The 20,447-nt window shown below is 36.0% G+C and overlaps 1 protein-coding gene across 1 annotated transcript in view; it reads right to left on the bottom strand.

Annotated features, from left to right (window-relative positions):
- LOC108048081 (transcription factor Sox-5) overlaps nucleotides 1–17,776 on the bottom strand; it is a 74,872-nt gene extending 57,096 nt beyond the window's left edge. The window contains exon 1 of the mRNA XM_044460636.1: nucleotides 16,930–17,776. The gene's annotated coding sequence lies outside the window, so the exon portion shown is untranslated. The remainder of the gene's footprint in view (nucleotides 1–16,929) is intronic.
- Between the last annotated feature and the right edge of the window lie 2,671 nt (nucleotides 17,777–20,447).

Below are 20,447 nucleotides of genomic sequence, written 5' to 3'. Positions count from 1 at the left end.
TTCAGCGCAAAATCGACATAGCTTCGTTGGTTTTAGAAATCTAAGCATAGAAATGCTTCCTGTCTTGTTAAAGATACTTCTATCTTGTAAAAACAAGTATTATATTTACTTAGGGGAGAGTAAAGTATTTACATTTTTATACCCTTGCAGAGGGTATTATAATTTCAGTCAAAAGTTTGCAACGCAGTGAAGGAGACATTTCCGACCCTATAAAGTATATATATTCTTGATCAGCATCACCAGGAGAGTCGATCTAGCCATGTCCGTCTGTCCGTCTGTCCGTCCGTCTGTCCGTCCGTCTGTCCGTCTGTCCGTCTGTCCGTCTGTCCGTCTGTCCGTCTGTCCGTCCGTTTCTACGCAAACTAGTCCCTCAGTTTTAAAGCTATCTGCTTGAAACTTTCCCAAAAGTTGTATTTCTATTGCAGGTAGTATATAAGTCGGAACGAGCCGGATCGGGCCACTATATCATATAGCTGCCATATAACTGAACGATCGGAAAAGCCATAACTTTGGTGTTTTTAAAGTTAGGAAGTTGGGATTTTCTATGGGTTTTATTTTTGGCTAATCAATCCGACCTACCAAATTTCATAAGGATCGGACGACTATATCCTATAGCCGCCATATAACTGATTGATCGGAAAAGCCATAACTTTGGTGTTTTTAAAGTTAGGAAGTTGGGATTTTCTATGGGTTTTATTTTTGGCTAATCAATCCGACCTACCAAATTTCATAAGGATCGGCCGACTATATCTTATAGCTGCCATATAACTGAACGATTGGAAATGACATAACTTTGGTGTTTTTAAAGTTAGGAAGTTGGGACATTTTATGAGTATTAAGAATACATCATATGAATAATTTTAGACAATATAATTTATAAAATATTCTGCAAGGGTATATCAACTTCGGCTCCGCCCGAAGTTAGCTTTCCTTTCTTGTTTTTTTTCTTATTAAAATCCAAGATCCGAGTAAAACTTCCAAAGTTATGGGCAGTTTTAGTATTCGATTTTTTGTGAGCTCAAAACTTTAAAACTGAAAAGTTGCCATTTTCAAAGTCGGTGTACACGATCCTTCAAAATCTACTAGACGAATCTTTTTGAAATTTTGCACAGTACTTCTTTACTAAACCTCAGGTAACGCTGTCGAGGTTTATGATTTACAAGTGCATATTAAAATCGAAACAAATATTAATAAATAACAAGAAAGGAAAGCTAACTTCGGGCGGAGCCGATGTTGATATACCCTTGCAGAATACTCTGTAAATTATATTCTCCAAAATTAGTCATATGATGCATTCTTAATACTCATAAAAAATCCCAACTTCCTAACTTAAAAAACACCAATCTTATGGCATTTCCGATTAATCAGTTATATGACGGCTATATGATATAGTCGGCCGATCCTTTGGTAGGTCGGATTGATTGGCCAAATATAAAACCCATAGAAAATCCCAACTTTCTAACTTTACAAACACCAAAGTTATGGGGCAGTTATATGGCAGCTATAGGATATAGTCGGCCGATCCCGGTCGTTCCGACTTATATACTGCGTGCAAAGGAAAGAAGGGTGTGTGCAAAGTTTCAATTCGATATCTTTAAAATTGAGAGACTAGTTTGCGTAGAAACAGACAGACGGACAGACGGACATGGCTATATCAACTCAGGAGGTGATCATGATCAAGAATATATGTACTTTATAGGGTCGGAGATGTCTCCTTCACTGCGTTGCACACATTTGACCAAAATTATAATACCCTCTGCAAGGGTATAAAAACTAGGCAGACCTAGGGCAATTTGTTCCATTAAATGATGCAATTTGACCAGTTACGATGTACACCAAAAACCACCTTTTGCGTGCTCAATAACATAAAATTGATGTGACTATAGTTTCATTTCTGAGATTATTTTTTTTCGGTGTACATATAAAGTACTACAAAACGAGAATGTGTGCATATGTAGAGCAGATGTGGCTCAGATGTGATTTAAAGCAGCATTACCTCGTTGTCAATCCTATAAAAATCTTTTGTATTTTCGGCAGAGTGGAAAAGAGCTCTCATCTATTTCCTTTTTTTCATCACTATTGTTATACCCTTGCAGAGGGTATTATAATTTCAGTCAAAAGTTTGCAACGCAGTGAAGGAGACATTTCCGACCCTATAAAGTATATATATTCTTGATCAGCATCACCAGAAGAGTCGATCTAGCCATGTCCGCCTGTCCGTCTGTCCGTCCGTTTCTACGCAAACTAGTCCCTCAGTTTTAAAGCTATCTGCTTGAAACTTTCCCAAAAGTTGTCGTTCTATTGCAGGTAGTATATAAGTCGGAACGAGCCGGATCGGGCGACTATATTATATAGCTGCCATATAACTGAACGATCGGAAAAGCCATAACGTTGGTGTTTTTTAAGTTAGGAAGTTGGGATTTTCTATGAGTTTTATTTCTGGCCAATTAATCCGACCTACCGAATTTCATAAGGATCGGACGACTATATCCTATAGCTGCCATATAACTGAACGATTGGAAATGCCATAACTTTGGTGTTTTTAAAGTTAGGAAGTTGGGACTTTTTATGAGTATTAAGAATACATCATATGAATAATTTTGAAGAATATAATTTACAGAATATTCTGCAAGGGTATATCAACTTCGGCTCCGTCCGAAGTTAGCTTTCCTTTCTTGTTTTTTGATTGTCTTTAAATATTAATACCCTTACATAATGCATTAAAATATATATATCTAAGATCAAATCCGTGTAAATGAATTTTATAAAATGATCTGGCCAAATGAGAATGGTGAAACAGTATTTCCGTTCAAAGTTGTTAAAGTAGTTTGTTCAAAAACAATTATATATAATTCGCAATATTTGTTATGATATATTTCACAAATCTATTGAACCAAGTCAATTAGCTTAGCTTTTCGCATGACCATATAAATTTTTTTAATGTCAAGAGCTCCTATTAAAGAAAGGGTTTTGTTTTTTACGGCATACAACGTCAAATAAGGTATGGAATAATCAGGCAAGTAGTGACATAGTAAAACTTAATGGTGTAAAACTTAACAACAAAAATCGAATAATTTATATGACAATTTACTTTACAAAAATGAAATTGCAAATAAATTTTTGATATACTTAGAAAAATAAAAAATAGTGTAAGTCTGACACATGATAACATTATTCATGTAAAACTTAAGTCGATTTTGCATATTATAAAAAGTTAATTTTAACTTGACCTTAAGTTATGTTATGTTACCTTAAAACGACATTAGTTAGGCTATTGTGCCTAACAGAGAGAACGCTATAGTCGAGTGCCTCGACTATTAGATACCCGTTACTCAGCTAAACAACTTAATATAAATATGCCTTCTTGTGTTTTTTTTTTATTTTTTTTTTAACATAATGTGAATTATAGTGACCACAGGAAAAAAGGACTAAAAGTTCAAATTATCAATTTGAATTCGGCGATCTCTTAGTGCTGGCAGCTTTACAGCACGAGCATCAGCACCAGCGCTGCTTTAGCGCATGCAGCTTTTGTCCTGCACCAGCAGCTGTGTTTATGTTTATGTTTTTGAGTGCAATAAATTGACTAGAAATATTAAACATACATACTTATATTGGCTAAACACATACATTCTTAAATAGTATTATGTATGTTAAAGTCTAAATGTTTGCACAACACGAGTAACGGGTATAGCGAATAGCTTTCTTTGAAAGGAGTTATCTATGCCGGGCAATTGCAACTGTGTACAATGTAAATACATACATATGTATATGTTTACATACATACACACATACGCCATTGTTTGACTCAGACCTCCAATTTGGCTAACTAGATTTGATTTGCATAGTTCTTGGGATATAGTTCGGTATTGACAACTGAAAACCATCGCAATTTCCTTTAATAGAAATCCTTATCGAGAATTAACGTTGACTCTGTTGAGCACCTTGGCCAGCTGTTCCAAAGTCATCCGTTAGATGGCGCCATGAAAGGCGGAAATGTAGGCGCTAGACAGGCTTAAGCCTTTAATGGATTTTAGGGCGTTAGAGTGGGCGTGGCAAATTTTTATTAGGCCAATCGATAGGTATTGACGGAACAAATACATATCAATTAAAATTTTCATAATAGCATCAAAACTATGGCCACAGCTTGTGGCTTGTGGGCGTCAGAGGGGGCGTGGCACCATTTTGAAACAAACTTGCGCTGCGTAGGAACTCCCAAAATCTACATGCAAAATGCCAATCTTCTAGCTTTTATAGTTTCCGAGATCTCAGCGTTCATACGGACGGACAGACAGATGGACAGACGGAGAGACGGACAGACGGACATGGCTAGATCGACTCGGCTAGTGATCCTGAACAAGAATATATATACTTTATAGGGTCGGAAACGCTTCCTTCTACCTGTTACATACTTTTGCACGAATACAATATACCCTTTTACTCTACGAGTAACTGGTATAAAAATAACATTTCCAAAACCGCCCTAGTTTTTCTGAATTAAATAGTAACTAATTTAATTTAATTATTGGGCGATGGTCGAAAGAATTTGATCATCTTTACACAACTAAATTGTTATTTACTTCCTTTGTCCGTACTAATTTACAATATTGTTTGCAGTCCCGAATATTTACAAATTTCTTCTGTTGAAGAAGGCTTACCCTACTAAATTACTATTGCTCAATTTGTCTTTTCGAGTAAAATGTAGAACTATGCTTGGTACTATTTTTATGCACAATATGTCATGGATGCTTTTGAATCTACAGAATATGTAATCCGCTAAACATTTAATGTGATCGTGCTTGGTTTCGTTCAGCCACTTGTATGTACTGTTTATTGTGCATCAACAATATAAAAACAAGAAAGGAAAGCTAACTTCGGGCGGAGCCGAAGTTGATATACCCTTGCAGAATACTCTGTAAATTATATTCTCCAAAATTATTCATATGATGCATTCTTAATACTCATAAAAAATCCCAACTTCCTACCTTTAAAAACACCAAAGTTATGGCATTTCCAATTGTTCAGTTATACGGCAGCTATAGGATATAGTCGGCCGATCCTTATGAAATTTGGTAGGTCGGATTGATTAGCCAAATATAAAACCCATAGAAAATCCCAACTTCCTAACTTAACAAACAGCAGAGTTATGGCATTTCCGATCAATCAGTTATATGGCAGCTATAGGATATAGTCGGCCGATCCTTATGAAATTTGGTAGGTCGGATTGATTAGCCAAATATAAAACCCATAGAAAATCCCAACTTCCTAACTTTACAAACACCAAAGTTATGGCATTTTCGATCAATCAGTTATATGGCAGCTATAGGATATAGTCGGCCGATCCTTATGAAATTTGGTAGGTCGGGTTGATTAGCCAAATATAAAACCCATAGAAAATCCCAACTTCCTAACTTTACAAACACCAAAGTTATGGCATTTCCGATCAATCAGTTATATAGCAGCTATAGGATATAGTCGGCCGATCCTTATGAAATTTGGTACGTCGGATTGATTGGCCAAATATAATACCCATAGAGAGTCCCAACTTCCTAACTTAACAAACAGCAGAGTTATGGCATTTCCGATCAATCAGTTATATGGCAGCTATAGGATATAGTCGGCCGATCCCGGCCGTTCCGACTTATATACTGCGTGCAAAGGAAAGAAGGGTGTGTGCAAAGTTTCAATTCGATAGCTTTAAAACTGAGAGACTAGTTTGCGTAGAAACAGACAGACGGACAGACAGACGGACAGACAGACGGACAGACAGACGGACAGACGGACATGGCTATATCAACTCAGGAGGTGATCCTGATCAAGAATATATATACTTTATAGGGTCGGAGATGTCTCCTTCACTGCGTTGCACACTTTTGACCAAAATTATAATACCCTCTGCAAGGGTATAACAAGAAAGGCAAGCTAACTTCGGGCGGAGCCGAAGTTGATATACCCTTGCAGAATACTCTGTAAATTATATTCTCCAAAATTATTCATATGATGCATTCTTAATACTCATAAAAAATCCCAACATCCTAACTTTAAAAACACCAAAGTTATAGCATTTCCAATCGTTCAGTTATATGGCAGCTATAAGATATAGTCGGCCGATCCTTATGAACTTTGGTAGGTCGGATTGATTGGCCAAAAATAAAACCCATAGAAAATCCCAACTTCCTAACTTAACAAACACCAAAGTTATGGCATTTCAGATCAATCAGTTATATGGCAGCTATAAGATATAGTCGGCCGATCCTTATGAAATTTGGTAGGTCGGATTGATTGGACAAATATAAAGCCCATAGAAAATTCTAACTTCCTAACTTTACAAACACCAAAGTTATGGCATTTCCTATCAATCAGTTATATGGCAGCTATAGGATATAGTCGGCCGATCCCGGCCGTTCCGACTTATATACTGCGTGCAAAGGAAAGAAGGCTGTGTGCAAAGTTTCAACTCGATAGCTTTAAAACTGAGAGACTAGTTTGCGTAGAAACAGACAGACGGACAGACGGACATGGCTATATCAACTCAGGAGGTGATCCTGATCAAGAATATATATACTTTATAAAGTCGGAGATGTCTCCTTCACTGCGTTGCACACTTTTGACCAAAATTATAATACCCTCTGCAAGGGTATAACAAGAGAGAACGCTATAGTCTAGTACCTCGACTATTAGATACCCGTTACTCAGCTAAACAACTTAATATTATAATTGCCGGGCAATTGCAACTGTGTACAATGTAAATACATACATATGTATATGCTTACATATATACACACATACGCCATTGTTTGACTTAGACCTCCAATTTGGCTAACTTGATTTGCATAGTTCTTGGGATATAGTTCGGTATTGACAAATGAAAACCATCGCAATTTCCTTTAATAGAAATCCTTATCGAGAATTAACGTTGACTCTGTTGAGCACCTTGGCCAGCTGTTCCAAACTCATCCGTTAGATGGCGCCATGAAAGGCGGAAATGTAGGCGCTAGCCAGGCTTAAGCGTTTAATGGATTTTTGGGCGTTAGAGTGGGCGTGGCAAACTTTTATTAGGCCAATCGATATTTATTGACGAAACAAATACATATCAATTAAAATTTTCATAATATCATCAAAACTGTGGCCACAGCTTGTGGCTTGTGGGCGTCAGAGGGGGCGTGGCACCATTTTGAAACAACTCCTAAAATCTACATGCAAAATGCCAATCTTCTAGCTTTTATAGTTTCCGAGATCTCAGCATTCATACGGACAGACAGACAGACGGACAGACGGAGATGGCTAGATCGACTCGTCTACTGATCCTGAACAAGAATATATATACTTTATAGGGTCGGAAACGCTTTCTTCTACCTGTTACATACTTTTGCACGAATACAATATACCCTTTTACTCTACGAGTAACGGGTATAAATACAGTTTCCCCAAGCCTTAAAAATTAAATTTAAACATTTCGGCAAGTCGAAGTTTATATACTCTTGCAGTTATTACAAAATGACTACATTTCGTTTCTATGTCTACATTACTAAAACCAACGAAGCTATGTTGATTTTGCGCAGAATGATGCCATCGTTTCTATGGCTGCTATATGATATTGTTGTCCGATTTTGACAAAACTATAACATTTGGAAATATTCATGTCGATAGCTTATATACTGCGCGAAATATCCTGAAAAGTATACAATTTTAAGCGATTTCACCCTATTGTTTTAATGGGGGCTATAGGATATAGACGTCCGACTTTCCTGGTGATGCCGATCAAGAATATATATGCTTTATAGGGTCGGACATGACTCCTTCACTGCGTTGCAAACTTCTGTCTAAAATTATAATACCCTCTGCAAGGGTATAAAAATATTCAATTGTCATCAGAACTCTAGCAAACAAGGAGGCACATATAGTCATTGTCCTTTAGCAGAATTGGTTTTGCACAATCACAAACATTGTTAACAAATGAAAGTAGTTGGAGATATATGGACGCTAGGTAGTAAAAGCAAGACAAACAGTCGTATGACATTTTTCGAATGAGATCCCTTGCTCCAAATATACAAAATTTTTAACATACAATGAGGTAACATCAGAATGCAGGTTAACTGGGTGCTCGGGCTCCAGTATTAGTTTCAAAATACGAAGAGTTTTTGGTAGCAAGACTCTGTGTTTGGCCTCTGCTGGTAACTGTGAGTGTCACTCCTAATCTTGATGGTAGTCAATTGATTGGAATTGTAATTCTTGAAGAATTATTTAAGTCGGCTCGTCATTTTAGCCAATTTTCTGCCAGTTTCCTTGAGAGTATATCATCGAAACGCAATATGAAAAGCCATTGCCTTTGGAATAGAGTTTTGAATTGGATTACAATAGGTCCCAGAAGTCCAATAGAATCAATAATTCTTGACTGGACTTGTCTCTTTGTGCAATCGGGACTTGCAGCCCACATTGTATGTGTCAATGTGTCCTTTCTAGGATGCTAGAAAACCCCAATTACTTTATCTGTCGATGATTGAGTTGATTCTGGAGGGCTCTAGGTATCGTCTATTGATATGCATGGGCTATTGAATATGCAAGATTAGTACAAGATATAAGTTAAATAAACTCGTTCGGTTTCGTAGTTGTTCGACCTCACTATTTGACCCAGGATTCCCAAAGCGTTTAGATATTCTTGTTGATAATCAACAGCCATTTGGTGCGCACGAGGAATAATCGATGGCTTTCGTTTACTCATAGTTGTCGAAACATTTGTACACTATCCGTATCCTATCAGTTTTCTACCCAAAACCGCGGGTGTGGCTTCCGTTAATAATTTATAAATTGAAAAAATTTGAATGTAAATCTCTGATTCGAAAGACTTTTTAAAAATCCCTAAAACTAACTTATAGTCGAATGGCTTAAATAGTTAATAACCTATAAAATTGGTTTAGAGTAAGAATCTGTATAGAGACAAAATTTGTTCTGCTCGCGCTCTCAAATGACTTTTCCAGTAAAGCCACTTATGAGAAAAAGTATAAGTATTCATTTGTTCGATCAAACGTATTAAAAGAATTAAGTATAAAGTATTAAAAATACGAATTAATCATTTTTTTTCATTCATTTTTTCGATTGCTTTTATATGATCTGGCCCGTTCCGACTGATTGCTCTTAGCTTGTAGTTTGTAGCACCTAAAAGCCAAATATTGCTAAAAAAAAAAAAGAAATCAGTTTTATTATACCCATTACTCGAAGTGTAAACGGGTATATTGTAATTGTTGGAAGGTATGTAACAGGTAACCCCTTAAAGTATATATATTCTTGAGCAGGATCAACAGCCGAGTCGATTTAGCATTGTTCGTCCGTCCATATGAACGTCGGAAAATATAAGAGATTTGGGATTAAACATGAAGATTCTAGGCTAAGGCTAGTTTTTGGGCGGAACAGGTCAAAACTAGCATCAAATAAGTATTATTCAGTCAATATAGATCAACACTCCAACAATTTTCAGAATCGCACCATTTGTTTACAAGTTATAGAACATTTTAAGTGTTAATTATGACGTCATCTTTATCTGAAAGATAGAGCGGAAGAGAGCGAGAAAACTGGTAGCAGGGGGCGGGGTGCTGCTCGCTCTCAGCTTTTGGTGTTTACACTGCAGTTCGGTAGATGGCGCGTTTCTAAAATTTTCGAAACCCGCAACAGCTGGGGGCAATAGCGTTTCTCCTTGTTATACCCTTGCAGAGGGTATTTTAATTTTGGTCAAAAGTGTGCAACGCAGTGAAGGATACATCTCCGACCCTATAAAGTACATATATTCTTGATCATGATCGCGTCCTGAGTTTATATAAGCATGTCCGTCTGTCTGTTTCTACGCGAACTAGTCTCTCAGTTTTATACTTTATAGGGTCGGAGATGTCTTCTTCACTGCGTTGCTCACTTTTGACCTAAATTATAATACCCTCTGCAAGGGTATAACAATGAAGCTATGTCGATTTTGCGGTGCATTTTGCTATTTTCTATGACAGCTAAAAATTCGCCTTGTAACGGTCATAAAATATACATATATGAACGTTCAGATTTTTTGAATAGTAGCATCCATATATCTTTAAAAACGAGGACGAAAGCTAACTTCGGCAAGCCGAAGTTTTAATATCCTTGCAGACATATAAAAATAGAAAAAAGGGATATTTTCACAGCCTTTAACAATTAAATAAGATATTGACGTCCGTGTGATCAAGGTATGCGTAAATAAGTAAGACTTCGAAAAATTGATGTCAATGCTTATCCTGAAAAACATCAAATGTGGACCGATTTCACCCTATTGTTCCTATGGAAGCTATAGGATATAAACGTCCGATCGGTACGCCCATTTAACCTGATCAAGGTAAGCATAAAAAAATACGATTTGGAAAGATTCATGTCAATAGCTTATATACTGCGCGAATATCCTGAAACGTCTCCTTCATGTGTTACAAACTTCTGACCGAAATTATAATACCCCCTGCAAGGGTATAATAGGTCTAGTTGACGTAGAATCCGACAGAGGGACGGACATGCCTAAATCGACTTGCCTGGTGATACTGATCAAAAAAATAAATACTTTTAAAGTTCACCGCGTAGTGAGCCTTTGAATAAACGTATAATACATTTTTCAACTGTATAATATCCCAAACTAACGATTATATTTGAAACGTATGAATATAAGCAAGTTTCAATTACAATATTATGTAAAATAATAATCTTCGTTGCAGCATCTTAATATTTCATTGCATGAAACGTTTTTTCGCAAGTAATTATGTTATTAAAGATTTAAAAAATATTTGCATATCATTATCACACTCTTGGAATTAGGAAGAGAGTTCTTGCTTTTGTGCAAAATTATACAAGCTTTTGAAAGGGTATGCAGATCTGCGAACAATGTGTTGTTACTGTGCAACAACACACGTGCGAGAGTGTGTTGCAGTGCCGAAGAAAGCGTGTGACGATCAGCAACTAGATTGAGACAGGGACGGAGGCTAAGACAGAGACTGCAGCGCAAAGTGGTTTGGTCCCCTCCGATTCTCCAAGTCGGTGGAATACTGGCAATACATCATTTTGCGTTGGGCAATGCCTCAGTGGAAGCCGCAGCATCAGCATCAGCAGCAGTCACCGAGTCGTTGACTTGAAATCGAGCTGCTTTTCTTTTGTTCTCTTTGTATCTCTTGTTAGCGAAGCGAAGTCGAAAAGCTTAAAGCTTAGCACAGAAGGAAAATTGTAAATGCAACATTTTATACAATTTTTGCATTCAACACTGTGTTTTAGCTTGCGTGGCAATGGAAAAATTGTTAAATATTTGGAATTCGGTTTAACGAAAATGAATAAATTTTCGTCACGTACTTTGAAATCAAACAAGAAAGGAAAGCTAACTTGATATACCCTTGCAGAATATTCTGTAAGTTATGGCATTTCCAATCGTTCAGTTATATGGCAGCTATAGGATATAGTCAGCCAATCCTTATGAAATTTGATATGTCAGATTGATTGGCCAAAAATAAAACCCATAGGAAATCCCAACTTCGGCCGTTCCGACTTATATACTGCGTGCAAAGGAAAGAAGGGTGTGTGCAAAGTTTCAATTCGATATCTTTAAAACTGAGAGACTAGTTTGCTTAGAAACAGACAGGCGGACAGACGGACATGGCTATATCAACTCAGGAGGTGATCCTGATCAAGAATATATATACTAGGGTCGGAGATGTCTCCTTCACTGCGTATTGACCAAAATTATAATACTAAAAATTAAAAGGGCTTAGCATGAAGATTTTAGATTGTCCTAAAAACAAATCGAAAAACATTAACTCCGTCCGTCCGTCCGTTTCTACCCAAACTAGTACCTCAGTTTTAAAGCTATCTGCTTGAAACTTTCCCAAAAGTTGTCTTTCTATTGCAGGTAGTATATAAGTCGGAACGAGCCGGATCGGATTATATCATATGGCTCCCATTGAAACATCCGGAAAAAAAATTCAAAAAATTTTAACTTTGTTGTTTTTAATTTTTTTCTTGTTCTCTGGGATTTGGTAATATTGGAATAATATGGAATTACGGTGTTAAATTAATTAAAATCGGACAACAATATCATATAGATGCCATAAAAACGATTGCCAAATGCAGCGCAAAATCGACATATTTCATTGTTTTTAGGAATATAGGCATATAAATCGAAATGTAGTCGTTTTGTAATAACTGCAAAGGTATATAAACATCGGCTGGCCGAAGTTTGCTTCCTTTCTTGTTAAATATATATATTTAAATCTAAATATAGGAGTTTTATAGAATATATAACATTTTTAACGGTAAAGAAAGAAGAGAACGGATCGAAAAAAATTAAAAATAAAATACAAATTTAAAAAAAATTAGAAACTGTAAAACTTTAATATTACCTTTTAAATTTATTAAAAGTTATTAAGCGAATTCGTAATTAAAGCCATCGTAGAAAATTTAACTATTCACTTTTTTACAAAAAGTGGTATAAAAAAATAAAATACAAATAAATACAAAACAATACAATAAAATACAAAACTTTAATATTACCTTTTAAATTTATTAAAAGTTATTAAACGAATTCGTAAATAAAGCCATCGTAGAAAATTGAACTATTCACTTTTTTACAAAAAGTGGTATAAAAACGTTTTACAGTTGAATTTTTAAAAATAATAACTTTTTAGTGAAAACAATACAATAACATTTTAATTCCCTAAACATATTCCAATTATTAGTATTATGGATGAGTTCACTAGGCTAAAGATTTTTAAAAATTTATTGGCAGTTATTTAAAAATAACTCAGAAGACAAGTGTCATTGTTATCATATAATGCTTTTTGTTGCACTCGAAAGAAAGGGAAACAAACGCATCGTCTGTTGATTAAAATCAGAAAGGAGGAAGGAGTACATTTCATCTAGTCGGACGAACAAGACAGCTTTTGTTTACGATTCGAATATCGGACTGACTCTTGTTACTGACTCAAAAATTTTACAGTTGACATCATCCGGAACAATTTAACCCACCGCCCAGAAAAAATGTTATTTGCTCGAACTAATAAACTTTTACTGTAATCGGACTGAACATTTTTAAAAAGGGGTATTTTTGTAGATCTAAAAATGTTATATTAAATTATGTATGTCGAATTTTTTAGTGATAATAAAAGAGTTCGTTAGTTTTTATGCCCTTGCAGAGGGTATTATAATTTTGGTCAAAAGTGTGCAACGCAGTGAAGGAGACATCTCCGACCCTATAAAGTATACATATTCTTGATCAGGATCACCTCCTGAGTTGATATAGCCATGTCCGTCTGTCCATCTGTCCGTCTGTCCGTCTGTCTGTCCGTCTGTCTGTTTCTACGCGAACTAGTCTCTCAGTTTTAAAGATATCGAATTGAAACTTTGCACACACCCTTCTTTCCTTTGCACGCAGTATATAAGTCGGAACGGCCGGGATCGGCCGACTATATCCTATAGCTGCCATATAACTGATTGATCGGAAATGCCATAACTCTGCTGTTTGTTAAGTTAGGAAGTTGGGACTTTCTATGGGTTTTATTTTTGACCAATCAATCCAACATGTCAAATTTCATAAGGATCGGCCGACTATATTCTATAGCTGTCATATAACTGAACGATTGGAATAGCTATAACTTTGGTGTTTTTAAAGTTAGGAAGTTGGGATTTTTTATGAGTATTAAGAATGCATCATATGAATAATTTTGGAAAATATAATTTTCAGAATATTCTGCAAGGGTATTTCAACTTCGGCTCCGCCCGAAGTTAGCTTTCCTTTCTTGTTTAACATATTTTAATACAAAAGTAAATAGAAATGCACTTATGGTTAGTCCAAATATTCAGTAAGCATACACATTTGTATCCATTTGTATGTGCGTTTCTCTTAGTTTTTAATCTGTCTGGATAATATTTTCAAAATCTTCTTCCTAATGCAATTAGTGGAAAGCTGAGTTCAGAAACCTATTACTGTGAACTACAGTTCACGTAGTGACGATGCGTATCGTGAGCGGGGCAAAGGGATCTGCAGAATTGAAAATCTGCTGTGATGGTTCGGTGGGAACTAGTGATGGTTTCATCGAAACCAGAATAAAGAATATTTTATATTTATAACAGCTGCAAGGGTATATAGATTTCGAAGTTTGGTACCTTTCTTGTGACAACTTTTTATCTCTCACTTTATAAGTGCATTTATATTTAGACTGTTATCGACCTCCTGAGGCACTTATATCCCACCCTATATGAATTTTTTCTTGGTTAGGATCGATAGTCGAGTCGATCTAATCATGTCCGTTTCCCGGTCTGTATTTCCGGACATATAAACCTCGAGATCTCGGAAACGGACAGACGTGGCTAGACCGTCTCTCCTGGAGATGCTGATCAAGAATATATATGCTTTATGGGGCCGGAAATCTATCCTTCACTGCTTTGCAAACTTTTGACTGAAATTGTAATACTCTCTGCTAGTGTATAAAGAGAGTTATAATAGGTCTAAAAATATATCGGTCTTTTCTTTTAGTTCGGTTTCTCCGTAACAATAAAATTCTAACTGCCAAAACTGGTAATATGGCAAGGTTTCTCTGTTTTTTTTTATTGCAAATTTCCTCCTTACTAAGCAGCCTAGCACACCTTTCTTGTTTTATTTTTATTGATTTCTTGGATTCGCATTCACCTGTTGTTATTTGGAGTGTGTTGTTGCTTTTTTGTTGCACCGACGTAAAAAAAGCCACAGCATTAGCGTCGACAATACAACTAGTTTTCCATGCTGCATTCCCGTCGACTGTCGTCTTATGTCGTCCCGGCGGATCGACGCTATTTGCAGCATGGCTATGTGGATTCGGACTTTATCTATATAACCCAAAACATGTTTTCGCTGCATTTTCTTAATAGACAGAGACTTGCAAGATTTGTGCTCTTGCGTAAAGGTATGCACATAAGGATGAACCCTAGTTGTAAGCTTTGATTAATTTACTTCTTGATTTATATTCTATTTCACTAATAAATTCAAAAATTAGTATTAAATAGATAACTAGTTTAAATTAAGGCTTAAAAAATCGAATCAATACATAGCTTATCAACCCCTTAAAGAGTCGTCGTTAAGTCGTTAAAAACATGGTATTTACTATACAATATAGTAATCCAATACCGACCATTCCGTCTTATATACTATTTCCTATTGATACCCTATTATTATGAATATTGTTATATATATATAGAATTTTCTGTAGGTTGCAGCAATACTCAGTTTTTGAAAATACTTCGACTAGCCTGCATATAGATTCCTTTTTCATTATCTGATATGTTATTCAACCTAAAATTGTAATCCAGGATATTTATATTTATTTTACTATTCAAGAAGGACATAAATACAAGCTAAAATATTTTGCAATTGTTCTGCAAGGGTATTCCAAGCTTCGACCCCGAAAGCTAGCATTTCCTTCTTGTTTAGTTCGTTGCTGCTAATTTTTCCTGTGGGCCAGTTTTGCCAGATCTCTCAGGCAGAACTGGATAAACAACCTGTCATGTGGCCCCCCGTTCGTACTCCTCAAGTTGAACTTAATGATCGTGCGTGCAAATGGGTAAGCGCTGTGGATCTTTTAAAAGTGCATGCTGTATTTCTGCGAATAAATGACTATTGCAGATACTGGCACTGTTGATAACATATAGCTCACCACATACGGTACTGTAAACTGTAAGACAGGAACCGCACAATGAACAAGTCAACTTTTTAATGTATTGAATGATTCGTAATATTAGAGCGCGTTGCCAAAACTGTCTAGCCTTACATAATTATATAGAAAATATGGTGCTGGAAGAGCAAATATCAGAAAAAAAGGAAATTGGAAAACATTATTACATAGGCATACCCTGATTAACAGAGAGAAAGATCTAATATGAATGAGCAGCAAAACCAATGATACCAACTCTCTACCAAGTGTGGTTCACATTAATTTCAAGTCCTAATACCTAATCATTTTTGGCTGGACTTTAAGCAGCAGAGGTTTTACGGTTTGATATGCGCCAATTCCTTTTTCGCTTGCACACCAGGTTAAAAGGAGAGGGTTCAGGGGCGAAATGGTGTGTAGCATTGTTTTTGCCTTTGATTGTCTCTTTGATGTAACCGTGGACCTTATTATAAGCGCTGTGGATGCGACACAGCACCTTTCCTGTCTTTACAGTCTCCAGAATTTATGGCGTTCCACAGTGACACCACGGACAACAAGTAAACAAAACCAGCAGACAATCGAAAAACGGCAACAAAAGCAATAACTCGACACAAGTATGTATGTACCAATATCATTAGGCCGAAACGAAAACTAGAAAGCGTGAGCCCGACCTAGAGAATTTCGCTCAAATTGAAGTCTATATTTCAGACGAGAGAAATGTAAGATCTCGAATGTAAGTGTAGACTGCGAAGGATTTTGTAGATCTTCTGGAAGACTTTGGCAAGTACTGCAATATTGTTGCGATTGCGTTATGACCACATACATACAGGCACGGACAAACAAGCACATGCGTACTCAAAAAACCAGTCCAGTCCGAGCCATCTCATACACGATCTCAAGCTCCTTTGAGCCAGCTACTGATGAGATATTTCTCTCCTCTGTCCCGGCTCCACTGCGAGCAGCGTGAATTTCGATTCCAGTTCCGATTTCTGCCTCAGCCCCTCATCCACCCCGCCCCTCCGGAGATATTCTCGCGTGGCAAGTGCACCTGTCGCGACCAATGCCTGTATGAAGCACTCCAGACTTCGATGAATCAGGCAAACTGGCCGAACCCGAGCTGTGGACCTAAAATCTCACATCTCACAGCATTGGGAGAAACAATGCCAAACGACGTGGCAAAAGGAAACCTTTTATGACTATTATTGGGGAAATTTGTATATTGCAATTGTTGGCTTGCCGCTGAGTTGGTAGTTGGTAGTATACTCACATTTCCTTACAGAACCCGGTTGAGATTACATGTCTTTGAGTTGTACTCCTTTGACTAGGTGCTACAAGGACTGCTTTGTAAGCCGATTGCATGTTAGATACATTCATAGAATAAATATGTATAAATAATATATATGTACACATATATTACTGTATGGCACTTTTGAAAATTCACATTATTTTTCCCGTCACATTTAGTTATGTTCCGTAATGCCGATTCAGGCAATTCGTTTATCTGCTTAACGACACATCAAACTACTTTTAAATAATTGGGATTATGACATAAACTCGGATATCCATGTGAGCTCAGTCACAATTAGAATGAGCTGCCAGGCCTCGGCGGACCAGGCACCAAAAATATTAATTTTTTTATTTGCGATAAGTCGTTGAGCTACCTTGTAATTGTGGCAGTATCGATGCACGATGCAATTTTGTTGTTCTTTCCTGTCAACTTCTGAGAGCCCTACTAATGATGAAAAATTATAGTCATTTTAAAAATAATAAATATTTGTGTCATCACTATGCTCAATGGACAGTTGTATGAATATCATTTTATTTAACTCAAATGCACAAAAACATAAATACGCAACAAAGTGTAAAAGTCACATTATTGACTTGCGATTGCGTCTTTCTTCAGTTGCATGTTACGAGGCGGCAACAAAATCTCCGCAATCAGCATATAGCCAACTCAAAAGCAAAAAGTTCATGTGGAGCTATGCAGCATTAGGTTGGCATAGGGCCTCTTAAGCTCGGCACGCGCACGTGGAATGTGATCCAAACCACCCGCAAGTCCACACCAGCAAATGAGACGGCCAAACGACGCGAATGAAGCACCACCACCACAGCGAAGCGATGTTCAATAGTCACTGATTCCAAATCCAATTCCAAGTTCACTTCCACTGAATGCTTAAAAAAGGAGAGAGAGTAAAAAGTAAAATGCTCTTCTGAAATTCTCTTCGCCGGCCGGATTTCTCTTTTCTCACGCCCAGAGCAGCAGAATAAAAAAGCGTCAGCCAATGATTCGGTGCCGAGCTATCCAATCGCTGCACAGTTTTCGGGCCGCCCACGCCCCAGACAGTTTGGAAGCAACTGCTGTGCAAATTCATGGTAGCTTAAATACAGTTTGTTTCTTCCAATGGTAGGTCAGTAACTATAAGTCAAGACTACTGAAATTGCAAGAGGCTTTTCTCGCAGTGGGCCAGTGGTTACTCACTTTAAGTGCAAACTGAAATGATCAAAGCAGTTGCATTGAATTAACAGCACGATAATTGCAATCAGATTTCGTAACGGTTCTAATTTCCAATGTATACATAATAACATACAATTTTAATTTAGTATAAGTTATTATTTATCTCATTCATATAAGATTGAAGAAAGATTGTGAAAATAATCATCACTTAGCTCACTCTTTTAGTTTTTAGGGACTTAAAGACACTGATTTTCAAATCGAAACATTAGAAATGTTCCCTAAATCATTTCAGAATCTTGACTCATGGGTGTATTTATACCAAAACAAAAAACTACCGAAAGCTTAAATTTGTGCTAAAAATAAACTATAGACAGTACTGTTACTACACGTCGTGTTCATACTGTTTCGTTTAACACTCATATGATGTAGTATAAATATTAAACTATTTCGTTTTTTTACAGTAAAAAATTACTCCCAGTAAAAATGCAATAAATAATTATATTCGTTACCTTTTATTCGTATATTATCGTATATTATATATATATTTTTATAAAAAAGTGTTAATTGATTAAATTCTTACATAACTGACAAACGATTTCTTAGAATAGGAAAATTTTTATTTTTAATATTTAAAAAGCTGAAATAAAATCCATTAGTCAGCATGTATATATATTGTGCATATCTGCGGATCTCAACGATATAATTGTACTGTTTTCATTGTAACAATTATTGGCGCACGCGTATTGATACATATGTATGTACATGTAAATATACAAGTACATTATTGAATCTATTGGCTGAGCATATGCAAACATGTATATATGTACATATGTATGTATGTGCATCTACGCCTGCGCGAATTACTTGTAAACAGCACTTTTAATTATATATATATCTAATTAATTAATAATTTGTAATACACAAATTACCAATAAGCACAACTACCCAAAGTTAAAAATGACATTAAATTTTTTTTTACAACAATTGTATTAGCATAGAGTAAGAAACTATATACATATGTACATTATTACTCTATGACCCGAATGAGGAAACCAGATGACCGCAATAAGACACTAATGCGACGAAAAGCACTAAAATGTGGTAACGCGTTTTGTATTCGAATTGACGCAATTGTCCTGGTTTCACACCAGGGACAAGATTTAAAACTCCGGTTTAGAATTTAAACTATAGAGTAGGGGCTTATAATATGTATATATTATTTAAAAATACATTAATTCTGAGTTTTTGAATTTGTTTCAGTTTAAACTGAAAACTTATTTGCTTGTGGTATAAAATGTACACCACATAGTACAATCGGTATAGAATTGAATTAGCTGCTATAGGAACAATCTTAAAATAAAACAAAATTTCGGCAAGCCGAAGTTTATATACCCTTGCAGTTATTACAAATCGACTACATTTAGATTTATATGCCTACATTACTAAAACAATGAAGCTATGTCGAATTTGCGATTAATTTTGCAATAAATAAATAATACATTTTATTTTACTTACTTCTTACCAACCGAAAGCTGGAACCCTAAGGTTTATAATTGTTATCTGTAGTGTTATTACTTTAAAATGAATACTCTTGGTTTTCAGAAATAACTTAATGCTTTATACAGGAATTCAGCATTAGTATTTTACTAATAAAGAAACCTATTCTCATTAGTAGTATCTCGTATTGACTTGACACCCAAGAAAAGCGTGTACTAAAAAACCATAGACAGTTTTACAGTATTCGTATTAATTAAACACTTGAAAATATAAAATTACATTAAACAGTTATTTACTGTGTACAAATTGTTTTTTGTTTGAAAGTTTAGGTTGGTTTCACTTTTCCTCATGTTGGCTAATCTTTCCACTACAAAGAACCGCAAAACAAGCCCGTCTTGGTTGGACTGGTTGCTTAGTGCAACCAAAAGTATGCATTTACTTGATACATCTGCATCGGGAACTGTGAGATCCAACTAGAACAAAGCTTGTTCAGCTTTTCGAAACTAACTAAGTTATAACCTAAGTTATTTCCTTGATCATGATTACTAATGGAGTCGATGTCCGCCTGACCGTATGAAGAGAGATGTTTATTTTAGATGCAGATTCGAGTTTATTCCACTCTGTTTTGTAGAGACTTGAAAGAGAAATGTTTTTGAGGGGTATATATAATTCGATAAAAATTGGTCATCTCCCAAAAAATAAATACTAACAGGTAAATATACCTAACGGCCAGATGGTGCCACATCTTTTTTGTTGCCGCGCCAATTGCAATTCCATTGAAATTGGTTTTTAGGGATAATTTTAGCTAATACCAAAACTCAGTAATCGATTTC

Source organism: Drosophila rhopaloa, unplaced genomic scaffold (genome assembly GCF_018152115.1).
Source record: "Drosophila rhopaloa isolate 14029-0021.01 unplaced genomic scaffold, ASM1815211v1 contig_203, whole genome shotgun sequence".
Lineage (NCBI taxonomy): Eukaryota > Metazoa > Arthropoda > Insecta > Diptera > Drosophilidae > Drosophila > Drosophila rhopaloa.
The sequence above is the reverse complement of the archived record's forward strand: the minus strand, read 5'-3'. Positions and strand labels throughout refer to the sequence as shown.